Source organism: Rhinolophus ferrumequinum, chromosome 18 (assembly GCF_004115265.2).
Source record: "Rhinolophus ferrumequinum isolate MPI-CBG mRhiFer1 chromosome 18, mRhiFer1_v1.p, whole genome shotgun sequence".
Taxonomy (NCBI): domain Eukaryota; kingdom Metazoa; phylum Chordata; class Mammalia; order Chiroptera; family Rhinolophidae; genus Rhinolophus; species Rhinolophus ferrumequinum.
The window spans coordinates 53,877,086-53,891,413 of record NC_046301.1 but is presented as its reverse complement, the minus strand read 5'-3'; positions in this window follow the sequence as shown (position 1 = coordinate 53,891,413).

The following is a 14,328-nucleotide window of genomic DNA, read 5'->3' as shown; positions in this document are numbered from 1 at the left end:
TGTTTACTGGAAAGGATGTATTTGGTGTGCCGTTCCCTTTCCTCGGTTCATGGACCTGCTAGAGGGAGTTACTGCAGCAGAAACTTGTTCTAGAGGAAAAAAACTGCTATGAGCACTGGGAGGAAATGTGAAAACTTGCAATGCTTATCATTCGTAAACAAAATGTTTTCTTATTTTTTTATATGAGCGCTGCATTTTTTTATATGACTTCTTATGTGTTCCTACAAAATTTGCATAACCCTCCCTCTTCATTCTCATAGTTTAAATATATCATAAAGGTAAATGGATTTGGAGATTCCAGGGCAAAAAAAAAAAATCATTTAATACTGAAAAAAGTGAAAGTTCTCAGCTTCAACGTCCACTGCCAACGTCCTGAAGGTTATGCAATATTTATTATGTCTAATATATCAAGTGTTCTATGACAGTGGGGTCTACTGGAAACATTTCATAGCCTTTAGCTATTCTCTCGGTATATAAGTATGGGATGTATCTTGTCCCAATGAGGCTCTCAGGGCCTTGACAGCAAGAGAAAGAGGGGCTGCCAGGCCAGATCCCGACTGCTTAAAATGGCAAACAAACAGTGAACCAATCAGTCATCCCAAAGGGTCATTATTCACATACTATCCACATGTTCCACCTACAGCCATCAGGACTTATTTGTATAAAGAAATAGGCAAATAAAATTAAGCATAAAATTTTCTTCACTTGATTAAAACATTTTTCATAAAAAGTTTATTAAATTTCATTGCACTGAACACATTGTTTTCCATCAAAATTCACACGTACTGATATGTGCCATTATATTCCTGGAGAGTAATATAAATTTGTACTAAATCTACTCATGAGTGTTTTCAGGGACTCTGTTGAAATGAGTACACTTGTTCATTTTCCTATCAGGAAAAATAATTAATAAATTTGATTTTCTGCAATGTTTAAGAAATTATTTGAGGAAGTATATTTACTTTGTGGACATATTTACCCAAACCGCATCTGAAAAATTACTTAAGCAGGAGCCAAATTGAGGGAAAAAAAAGCCATGGTATTTTTGCATTTGAGGGAACTTTCCTTCTCCTGCTTTACATCCCCATAAACCTTTTTTCAGCTTTCCTCCAGACTTTGTCAGTTTCTTTCCCAAGTATTAAATTCCCTGGGAATAGATCTCCAACATATCTAGACCATATTACATACAGGTAATCTGCAATATATTATTTTCTTCTGACAAGTATTGGTTTTATATAAATATATAAATGGTAAGTGCCATACTTTTTTGTCCTGCGTACTATTAGGCTGGTGCAAAAGTAATTGCAGTTTAAAAGGTTAAAAATAATTGCAGAAACCTCAATTACTTTTGCACCAACCTAATACATAGACGTACTTACACACACACACACATTCTAATAGTGCCTCAGTTCCCAAAGTGATTTTAATAATGGTTTCTGACACCATGGTAGGGCATGAAAAGTGACATTTAGATGCAGACGGGTATTTTATACATACAATAAAAACCTATTGAATAGTCTGTACTTAGGCTTATAAAGTATGCATGGTACACTTCCTTAGGAAATGCCACATGGCATCTTTTGTTCTGCTTCATGCCAACATGTCAAAATGTCAGAGAAGACTTAAAAGTTCGCTGTGGAAACATAGAGTGTGTCATAAAATTCCACCCAAGTCTATGTCATACATTGTTTAACAGACACTAATTTTCAGTTCACTCCAGTGATCAGATTATTTCAGGCTATGAATTCAATTAAGGCAGGCGTAATATTATTCAAAAGCCTGAGGGGATGAAACTGGAAAACAAACCTATGTTTCAAATATGGAAAAACAACAACAACAACAAAAACAAAAACAGATCACTTTCTCATTGTGTCAACAAAAAGAGAGAGAAAGAAGAAATAAAAGAAACAGAACTATTTTGTCATATACATTTATGACGATGCATACATGGAGAGAAGTATTGGGATGACTGCACCCTCGTAGGGTATCTAGGTTTTGTTCTGTCTTAATTGGCTATGTGAGCAAGAGCAAGTTACTTAAATTATTTCATCACAATCATCAAACTGAAAATTTGGGGATTGCACTAAATTATCTCTAAAGTCCCTTACACATCTGTCATTCTGTGATTCTATATTAGAATTAAAAACTTTAAAAATTTCTATATTAGAGTGCAAGACCTTAAGAACTTCCCCCCTGGATGCAATAAATTGGAATCTGGTTACTAATACTATGAAAAAGGTAGCATAGGGCAAGTAGTCTGGGAAATGTGGAAAGGGGACGAATGACTAGTACCAAGGATGAGGTTAATGAGGTAAAAAAATAAAATTTACCTACCCAGGATGGAGTTGAGAGGATTAAATGGGTCTGCTAAAATATTCATTTATTTTTATATAAGCAATATTATATTCTCACATATAGTCACACTTGTAATTACTTTACAATATTTAAAGTAATTGTAAAGCAACAATAAAATGTAAGGCATACAGAAAGTGATTAAATGGATTTTTATTTGTAAATTGCCACTGGAAAGATGACAAAAATATTAAGTAAATATACTCAAGGAAAATACCTTTAAAGCTGAATAACCAACATCTATTAAGGATTTTAATTTAGGTAATCTACATGAACATATTAAAATGTACTACACAAAAATTATGAAGCTCATTGTGTTGTTGTCTTGTGTGTGTGTGTATTTATACTTGTAAGAAATGTTAACCTTTTAATCAAATTGCCTTCTAGTTCTCTATTTTTGGACTTCTGTAGTGTCACCAAATTTTGCAAGCTGCTTTCAAATAGTAATTATTCTAATGTGTTTGTAGTATATTAGAATTATAAATACTCTAAAGATAATAACAGCTCATGCTTTGTTAATTTTTCTTTTTGAATCAATTATGAGAAAGTTTGCTGCAAATTAAGAACATGCTTATTTTGAAAAGCAAATATTCACTACTTTTCTCTAGGTAATTTTCACTATTAATTTGGGGGAATTAAATAAAGCAGGGCCAGGGAAAATGTCGTAGCCATAAATGACCAAGCCTTCCTTAATTACAGAGAGCAGTAAGATCAAAACATAAGTGCAAAATGTGTCTGTGTTAGAGATCTCAACTCTCCTGCAATATGAGCTTCTAGATGATTGTGCTTTTTCCTTATATATATACTGGGAGTGCCAAAAAAATGTATACTCATGACTTGTATTCATCTTTTGTTATCAGTATATATTGAGTATTACAATGTTAATACAGTTTTTCCCTTTCATAAAATGTGTATACATTTTTTTCGGCATCTTTTGTATGTACACACACACACACACACACACACACACACACACACACACCGGGTATGCCAAAAAAATGTATACAAGTGGACACTTTAGTCAACGTTGCTCAAGCAGTAGTTCGCCATAATCAGAAGTGTCTGGACGCTGATGGTAACCACTTTGAGCACCTCTTGCAATTGCAGAAGTCAAATGTGACTTGTATTCATCTTTTGTTATCGGTATATATTGAGTATTACAATTTTAATAGCTTTTTCCTTTCTCAAAATGTGTATACATTTTTTGGCACCCTTTTATGTGAGTGTGTGTGTGTGTGTGTGTAGAGAGAGATGTATATCTCTCTTTATATATATATATATATATATATATATATATATATATAGTTTTTAAAGAGTGGATACTGCATTTAACAATTAGAACTTATGAAAAAGGAATTTCTGAAATTAAATTTAAGCTCTTGCTATTTAACTTTTTAATAGCAATTCCAAATGCTCAATATGCTATGTTGACATTTTTTGAATATTTGACCCTTTAACATATATTTCCTTTCAACTTCCTCTCCTGTTTCTCTTCCTTACTTTTCTTACTTGTTTCCCATCTTTCTTCCTCACTCTGGCTCTCTCAGGGCCTTTGTCTCTCTCATTACCTATGTTTTATTTTAATGTCTTATTAATGAAACATGTATTAGTGATATATCTGTCATGTTATGGGACATTTAAAAAGAGTATTGTGTTATTGAATGGAATTTTGATATAATGAATTTATGTTTAAATTTCTTAGCTAATCTAGAATTGTGACCTTAAATGCACTTTGTGCATAGTCAGGATTTAGCGGGTAGGGAAGCATGCTCCAAAGAGCATTTTCAAACACGTTTTCTTTAAAATATGGACATAAGGTTTAGTATATAAGAGTCAACACCTAAATACTAACATATAAAGCTACAGACTGAAGAGCACTATTGAGTTACACACACAGCACACACACGTTTTTGACCTAAGTGGTATTTGCAATCAACTACACAGTTTTCATAGGATTGTATTAACTCTGTTTTTAAAACTCTCCATACATGCTGAAAAATGTGAGTGTACTTGATTTTTTTGTCTTCACTGTCTATCATTGTGTGGGCATTGTGTTAGTTTTAGATAAATTATGACATTTTTCATGAGTAACATAAAAGTCAGTTGTTTTGTTTTTCTTACTAGTACTTAACACACAGTGAGATACACTAAGAAAACACTTTTATAGTTTTTAATCATTAATTCACCATCAAAATGGTACATTTCATAAAGGATTACCAGTCTTTTTCAGAAATACCATGCTAAAACTTGCATGTAACTCTTTATTTTATCCCTCAAATTCTCAAACCAATGGACATATGAACTCTGATTCCCACTATGTAAATGCATTTTTCAAATTCCAGAAGAACTTTTGCAAGTGTATAATACGATAAAAGTTACAGGTTCAAGAAATTGGTTGATGTCAATCTATACGGAGGTAATATTGAATAGAGAAAGGCTAGAACATGTTTCAATAAATGCTGCTTAACTGGAAAGCTAAAACCTACAGCATTAAACAGAACAATCTAGATTGGGTTTTAAGGAACAGATTTGTCCATTATCGTCAATAATCTGGGGTACACTATTGTCTATCCTTATTAATAATTTGGGGTCAAATTACAATTCTGAATTCAGATTCAGGATGAAACCCTGATGGGCCAAAGGACCAGTGTAGACTACAATAGAAGGTATGTACAATGGGTGCTGAGTGTGGAAGGACCTAGAGATCTAATATTTATCTTATGATAAAATGGATTCTTAACTTTATAAGTTTTGTCTTCTAAATGTAAGGAAACAATAAAACTGACTCTTTAAGCATATCGAGGAAATGAACATTAACAGACAGATTTACCAGTCTCAGATTTGTGTTATCAAATCTAGTTTTTTATATTTCACGCACTTTTACCTTCCTCATTTAAAAGCTCCTTTATACACACACAGCCTATGACTTCCAAGTGATACAACTATGCATTTTCCTCAGAGCTATATTTTACCTTTCTGTTTTGGCTTTTTAAAGAATTTTTTTTTCTTTTTTAGTCTGAAAACAATGGGAATAAGAGCTCTCAATAAAACTGTCATCTATCAATATGTCCATACACAGAATTCTCAGGCTCATAGGGATCATGTCAAAATGTGTTGTTCTCTAAAAGGGAGTATCAAATAAAATGAAGATTCAAGGAAATATGTTTATAGTAACTGAATAATTTAATTTTTTTTTTATATGGCCATGTGTCTGTTCAATTTGGGATAGCCTCATTAGGAAGATACCACATATTGATATAAGCCTACAGGGAAATCATTTAGTACTTGGCTTAATAGAAAAAAAAATCTGAGTAATTTTTCATAAACTAAAGGTGGAGAGGAAACAAAATAATTCTATCTTTCCAGATTTATATAATAAATATAATCTGAGTAATCTTTCTTTATGCATAAACTTTGTTAAAAAAATCTAGAAGTAGAGAACTATAGTTAAATTAACTTCTATTAATTGAGCTCAACGCACACTGTTAATAGTTTTGTTATAGAAAATAATAGAAATAGTAGTAAAACCAGAAAAATGTAAATGTATCAGCCAATTCAACCAAATGCTTTACAACTCAACCTTATCCTCTACGAATAAATTAACCTTAGAGTGATATTTATGCACTATAGTTTTGACTGCATTTATTGAAATTAGAAATACCTTCACTGTAGTTTTTTTAAAAATATCCGGAAAATTTCCCTTTTCTTTCTTCTATTATTCTAATACTCAGGGTCCAGGGGAGGTAATTTGGTATTTAGTGATCTTAAGAGTGTTTGGAATCTAAAAATATGTACTTTCACAAGTATAACTGAACTGTGAAAATAAAGTCTAAGAACTTACTGATGCTCAAACAGATGATTTTAATTCTTAGAGTTGTTGTGTTTAAGAGATCTCTTAGGGCATCTATTGGCCAATGTTAGTATTGCATTTGAGAATTTGAGTACAATGTGAACCCCACAGTTCTGCGTTTCAAAACAGTGATTTAAATACATGATGATGAAGAGATTCATGGTGGAATTTTTTAAATATTTATTGTTGAATTTAAAATATTAAGCAAAGACATGAAAACACTTATGGTGTGGGAGTTGGTCTCATAAAACTTTTATTATACAATATTTGCATTTCAACATTTTCTAAACTTACATTGTCTCTTAGAATCTGTAGGTCACTGTTGGGATGATTTGCTTTCAGGATTTGATTTAAACTTCTGGATTTTTTAGGACTATCAAAATACTTGTCTTTTCAGATTTCAAAAGAAGCACACAGAAGCACATATTTTATTGCATACTCCGAGAGTAGAATGTAAAAGGATATTGAAAATATGATTATAAATCTTCAGTTCAGAAACATTACAATATGTAAGGATGTACTGCTAGAAGTGGAAATAATCTGTAAATTTGGCAAGATGGAGAGGTAATGTAGCCCAAACTATCAGAGCTACTTGCCACACATTTGGCACAGCAATGAGAAGAATGCTGGATCTTAACGTCCAGCATTCGTGTATGAGGAACATATAAATATATTACGTATTAAATAATATATAAATTAATAACTCTATAACTAACATCATAATAAATATAATTTACACAGAAATAAAAAAAATATTGGAAGTATATATAAAAGGTCACACGTAAAAATTAGTGAAATGTCACAGATAGAAAGTGATAAATCCTGAAAGAGAAGTAGAGAAGAGTTTGGTGAAGTGAGCAATTACTACCAATCTTTTTCCCTTGCTAATTTAGCCTTCCCTGTATATAACAGCATATGGGCCAGAGAAGTTTTCCCAATTTGTTCCCCAGAATGGTTCTAGCACTGTTTGGGAGGAAATATGCTAGGGACAAAACAGACCTATATGTTTTTTAATTGAAGTCTCACTCCATTAATGTCTATTTCTGTTGTTTATTAATATTATACAGAAATGATTTGCACTTAAAAAGTAAATAACGAAACTTGAAAACAACTCTATGGAACTGATTAGGATTTCACCATCTCATCTGTATTCATTGATGCTGCTTTCCTCACGTGAATGTGTCTGAATCACACTTTGTGGTCTCCAGTGGGTGAGTGGAGCCATGTGCCCTCTTCTGTATGAAGAATCTGGGCTGAGAATTTAGCAAGATCCTGCAGAGCTCCTTTCTCTCTATCAGAGACACTGGCAACATTGGAGATAATGGCTCAGTTAACCTGGATTCCTGAGGGATAACTATAAACTGAGAGGCCTTTGCTGGCTGTGATGATTAATTTTATGTGTCAAGCTGACTGGGCATAGGAAAGCCCAGATAACTGGTAAAACATTATTCAGTGTGTCTCAGTGAGGGTGTTTCCAGGAGATATCAGCATCTGAACTGGTAGACTGAATAAAGACTGAACTGGTAGACTGAATAAAGAAGATCTCCCCCACCCATGTGCATGGGCATCATTACATCCATTGAGGACCTCAATAGAACAAAAAGGTGAAGGAAGGACAAATTCACTCTCTCTGCTGGAGCTGGGACATCCATCTTTTCCTGCACTCAAACACAGGTGCTCCTTGTTCTTGGGCCTTTGAATGCAGACCAGGACTTCCACTATTGCCCCCCTCCTCCCAATTTTTGGCCTTTCCTGAGGGAGTTAAGGACTTGGACTAAAATACACCAGCAGCTTTCCATCTTGCAGATGGCAGACCATGGTACTTCTTGGTATCCATAATTATGTGAGCCAATTCCTATAAAAAATTATCTATTATCTATCTATCTATCTATCTATCTATCTATCTATCTATCTATCTATCTACCTACCTACCTATCTATCTAAATCCTTTGGTTCTGTTTCTCTGGAGAGCACTGATTAATGCATTGACCCATGAAGGACATGGAGCATGAGCAAGAAATAAACCTTGGTTGTTTAGAGTCACTAAGATTTGAAATTTGTTTTAGGCCACTGAGATTTCAGGTTCGTTAGTCTGTTACAAGAGCACAAATAGCTTAAACTAATTGATAATTATCAGCAACTGAGTTGATTTTAACATATTTATCTATGCATCAATCCCTCACAACACCTTAATTATACATTAGCTGACCTCTCTTGTTTCCTCCATGAAAGATGTCATTGTTCTCCTCATAGGTAGGCTTATTTATTCCCTAGATTTCATATTTATCTTGAATTAGTTAAAACGAACCTCATCAATCCATTCCTCTTACAATCAATTCTAAAATAAACTTAGGTTACGCTGGCAAAATAAAATTGCCCTACTTTGACCAGAACCAAGTTAACTTTTGTATCATTCTGACCCAGATGAATTACTCTAATGATTTGGCTTCTATTCTAGGCTTCTGTAATGGCTCACTCTCTTTTAGTTAGGATTTCATGTCCACCTACTCACATTTGCCCAGGATAAGAACCAAGCCCTTTCCTTGGTGGTTCTTTACAAGTAAGCCTTCAATTATCCATTCGGCAAATAGAAATCTAGTTCTTTCTCTGAAACAGATAGGCTGGGAATTAGAGATACAAAAATAAATACTACCTAAGGCCATAAATAAGACCTACCCAAGTCATTACAATAAATGTAGTAAGTACTAAAATAGAGTAATGTGCCTACCTCACCTCAGTCCATTAGGAGCCTCATGGTAGTTTATACCAGGGACTAAAGTTCTGCCTTTGAGAGTTTGGACTTGGCGTTGGACTTGGACTTGAATTAGCTGTCTCTCTGGGAGGAGGGTGAGTGCAACTTCTTATGTGGAGACATTTTTGAAACTGTATTATGGAAGGGTGTGTGTGTGTGTGTGTGTGTGTGTGTGTGTGTTGGATAGGTAAACTGAGTATACATTTGTTGCTTTCGGGCTGTCCGGCATCCATCCCCCTGAATTACAATAATAGCCTCAGCTTTGGGGAGGGAGACAGCACCACTGATCTTCCACTTTGTTGCTCTTCTGGCCTCAGTCGAGCTAATGCTATGCTGATGCCAAGAATGGAAAGTGACCAGCCTTGGCCAGGTAGGGCCTGTGGTTCTCTGGCTGCAGTGATTGGTTCAGAGATGAGCACATACCAAGGAGATGCAATGAGACTTTTACTAAGACGTGGGTCTGGGACTGGTGGCATTGGGACTGGTAAACATTTGGAGGCTGAGAATGAAGCCAACACAGTAAAAGAGTTGCCAGGGGAGCTTAAGACTCAAGAGATACAGCAATCAGCTGCAACATGGTACTTGGATCATGATACAAACCAAAAAATTTGAATATTGATCAATATTTAATAATATTAAGATTATTGCTAACTTTCAGGTGTGATAATGTTATTGAAGTTATGTTGTCTTTTACAAAGAATCCTTAAATTTTTAGAGATATATGCTCAAATATTTGTGGATGGAATGATGTTATGTCTGGGTTTGCTCTAAAGTGGGAGAAGTAGGTAGGGGTATAAAAGAAACAGAATTGGCCTGAGGTGATCGTCCTGGAAGCTGGGTGAATTGTACATGGCAGTTTGTTGTAATGTTTTGACTACTTTTCATGTATATTTGAAATGTTTCCATAAAAATAAATAAATAAGTAACTTCCTCCTTCAGCCACTAGAGGTTGTTAAAGAGAAAAAAAAAAAAAAAAAAACAACTCACTCTGAAGTACTGCCTGGTACTTTCCATGGACATTTCTCCTAGATATAAAATACCTGATCTCTGGATTTCAACACATTGCCTGACTATATTCTCTATTCTAATACTTCACCCAGTCAATTAAGCAACAGTTAATTAAATGCATATTACGCTATACTATCTACCTGAGATTAATGTGAAATTACTTCTTCCTTTGAATGTTGTGACTTGCCCCAATGGCTGATTTTCAGCAATTAGCCTCCTGGCATTTTTTAAGCTAGTGAGCTGGTTTCGTTTTGTCAAGTCCATCTGCTTTCTTCCCAGACTCATGCTAATCCTAAATTGTTATGATGAAACTAACTACTTAATACATTTCTAAGGAATTTCATCTAGAGTGCTAAGAAAATTTAGGGGAAAGAGGACTAGCATTAATGAGAACAGATTTTGCATCAAACACTGTTAGGTCCTTTGAATGTATGTCTCTTCTAATCCACTGTGACACTCTGAGTTTATCATTACTGTCACAGATTTACAGTTGAGGGAATGCAGAGAAGTAAATTAGTACGTCCATGGTTGGAGACCAAGTAAGTGGGACACACAAGAATGAATCCAAGCCTAACTCAGAAAGTCTTTCCACTCCACCACCATACTTCCAGAACCCTTAGTATTTTGAAATTGTTTTGTTGATGTATGATAAAAGGAGTTAAGGGACAATCACTTCTTTTTGGATAAACAAGGGATTACTTCACAGAAGAGAAAAAAAAAAGTATTTTAGGTAGAAGTTCAAAGTACAAAAACAGGGGCAGCGGGTTAAAGCTGAATGTTTTATGGTTTATTAAGTAATCTACTCTAGAAAAGCATGATATGCATAAGATTCATGGATAAGAATCCAATGAGAGAAGAGTTTCTTTTTTAAAGTCAATCCAGTCATTATCTCCACTTTATTCTCTTCCATTTAATTCTCCATTCACTGCCATCTTTAAAGTGTCTGCTACAAATATTCTTTGGAAACTGCTCTGGTCAAGATCAAAATGATCACTTTTTCAATAAATGGCAAGGACACGTTTTCTGCCCTGAGCTCTGGGAATCATTTAACATTACTCCTGCATTGAAAAACATTCGCCTTTTGGCTTCTGTGATAATATACCCTCCTGTTTTAAACAAATGGCCCAATCATTTTCAGTTTTCCTTCTTTTTTAAAATTTTTATTTTCCTTCTTTTGTCCTCTAATTTCTCCCTTTCGTCCCTCCCTCCATTCCTTCCTTCCTCCTCCTCTTTCATTCCGAGGTGTTTCTTCTTAGGGATTGAATCTCCACTCTTATTTTTTTTCTTTTTTCTTTATTGAGGAATAGTGGAGAATAGCATATTTTTCCAGGACCCATCAGCTCCATGTCAAGTCATTTCAATCTAGTTGTGGAGGGTGCAGCTCACTGGCCCATGTGGAAATCGAACTGGTGACCTTGGAGTTATGCGTGCTGTTCTCTAACCACTGAACCAACCGGCTGCCCTCTTTTATCTTTTTATTCTACATAGCATCTTGGAATTCTCTTCCACTCCTTCCACAATCCTCTATATTTTGTTGACTCTATTCAAAGTTCAGAGTCATGTGCCTCACTAAACAATGTAATTACATACACAGGCATCTAAAAAAAACAACATGTCCTAAATTAAATCCGTCTGTCACAATGAAATCTTCTTTTATGTTCCTTTTCTTAGTGTACTACACTTCTACCTATCAAAGTTAAAGTTCAAAACCTGGTTGTAACTTTTTGGTTCTTTGTATCTCAGCTTAGATGTCACTTCCTTTAGGGAGAATTGGCAATCCCCTCTTTTCAGTCTTAATTAGGCCTCCCAACATTATGATCAATTGCATCTTTAATTCCTTAAAATCTGTACATTTATTACATTATGTGTAATTGCATATTTAAGCATGTATCCTCTTTCCTACACTGTAAGCTCCATGACAAATTTCATTAAAGGATCTCTAATCTTAGCCCATACCTGGTTCATAGTATAGAATTAATACTTAACGAAAGTTGTATTGAATATACTGAATTTCATAAGTTCAGGAATTTGAGAGATTCCTACATCCTAAAGGGTGTCTTTAACAGGGGACTGACAACATGCACATTGAGGGCAGGCTAGAGAGACAGGATAAAATAACAGTCATTTAGCTCAAATAAAAAGGTAATAGTTATCATAAAGACAATCAGAGAGATGAAAAAAAGTGATCATCAGGTATTAACTATGAACTAGTTAGGGAAAATAGCAATTGCCAACTGGAGTTTTTTTTACCAACTTCATGGGATTGAATTTCAATAAGGTATTAATAAAACTTCACATGACAACTTTCTCTGAAAGATCAAGAGTTACTGTACCAAGAAGAATAAATAAAATACCACCACCATCATCAACAAGAAAACAATTTTAAGGGATTACTATTGCCTACTAAATACTCCTGGCTTTGCCTTAATTCCTTTCTAACCTCCCACACAACTAAAATTGAACAGCACAAGTTCACCAAACTTTGTAAGTTTATTTTGTCACTGCGGCAAACCTCAACCTATCATCATCTATGGCCTATTGTCATCTAAGTTAGCTATCATCTATCATTTACTATCATTGGTTGCCTAACTGATCTTTTTACTTACTCTCTGCCTCTCATTATAATGCATTTCCCATTCATCACCTATAGTTCCTTCTAAAATATGTATGTCACATACGTACTTTTGTGCTAAAATTTTATACCTCATTTTTAAAAAATCTAAAATACTTAACACTGTTCACAGGTCTTCCACCATTAGGCACTCACCTCTTCAATGTCAGATGCTACTGCTTTGGTTCTCTGAATCAAGTTTTAGTCATTGTAGCATTCTTACTGATCATGGAGCATATGAAGTTCATACGCACTTTAGTGCCTTCATACTTGATGCTCCTTCTTCCCAAATGCTGTTCTGCCAATTTCCCTGTGGGTGCAATCTTACCATTTAGCCCTGTGGAATGGCCTTTTTCTGCCTACTAATACTCTATGCTAACAACACTTAACCATTATGCTGGCACTTTTTCTTCATAGGCTATATTCATATTTGAAAATATCTTATTCATTCATTCATTCATTCATTCATTCATATTATGTCTTCTCCCACTCAAATGTTAGCTCATTGAAGACCAAATTTGCTCATACCTGTATGGGTATTCTGTATGGTTACAGAGCTGCCTATAAGTGGTCAATATATATTAACTGGATGAACGTACTGATAAATTTCGCAATGCATTTATTCACTACACCTTTTAACTTTGTCAAAATCTACCCATTCTTCAAGAATATATTAAATGCTATGTCTTTCATGAAACTTGACCTGATTTGCAAACTGTGATTTTCCTTCTTTCAAACCCCTGTAAAATTCTATCATAATGTTCATTCTGACTTTATTCAAAGTTCTTTGTTTTAAATTTCTCTCTGTAATCACTAGATAATGATCACCTCAAAGAAAACAACTCAGATTTATAAATTTAATATGCAGAATGTGATGTTACTGGCTCACAGTAAACATACAATCTAGAAACATATATATTTATATATTTATACATTTGTTGTCTACCTCTGAATTAGTTTAGCCTTTTTTTTTTTTTTTTTTTTTTTTTGCACATTGCTATAGCTTCATCTCCTAAATAGGAACTGGAAAGTAGGAGAAGCCCAATAAATGTAAAAGTCTGAACATTATCCCATTGAATTCAACATTTTCTAAAATATTCTTCTACCATGTCAGTGAGAGTATTAGCATCTTCATCTGGTAAATTCATTTCAAGCCTGCTATATTTTGTTCTAAACATTTAAAATGCTTATTTTAGCAAGCAGTGTCTTAAGATTATGAGAATTTTAATTATGCTTAATTATCTGAGAGATGGTTAATATTAATTTAACATTTTATTAATAGTTTAGAATAAAAATGATACATTAGGTTCTAGGAATAGTGTGGACAGAAAATATGTCATCTGAGAGTAAGCAACACACCTTTTAATTCGTAAGCTTCAACTTACTGACACTAACTTAGATGTCTTACCTTATTCTACTGAGCATTTTATTAGTTCTTAGTCTATACTTACCTTTGGTAAATGTAGGCGAGAGGGCTGTAAACCAGAATAACTTAAGTATATATATTTCAAACTTAGACTGAAGTGTAGAAATTTTGAAGTAAATTTACATGGAAAACACTGACAAAACAGTATTTGTTAGTCTTACATGGATACATATTCAGTTCCTCTTTACCACTATATTGTTAATGACAGAAACACATTTTATAAGATTTTTCACCTCTATGTTCACTGCAGCATTATTCATGGTGGCGAAGACATGAAAACAACCAAAGTATCTTTTGATAAATGATTGGATAAAGAAGATGTGATATAT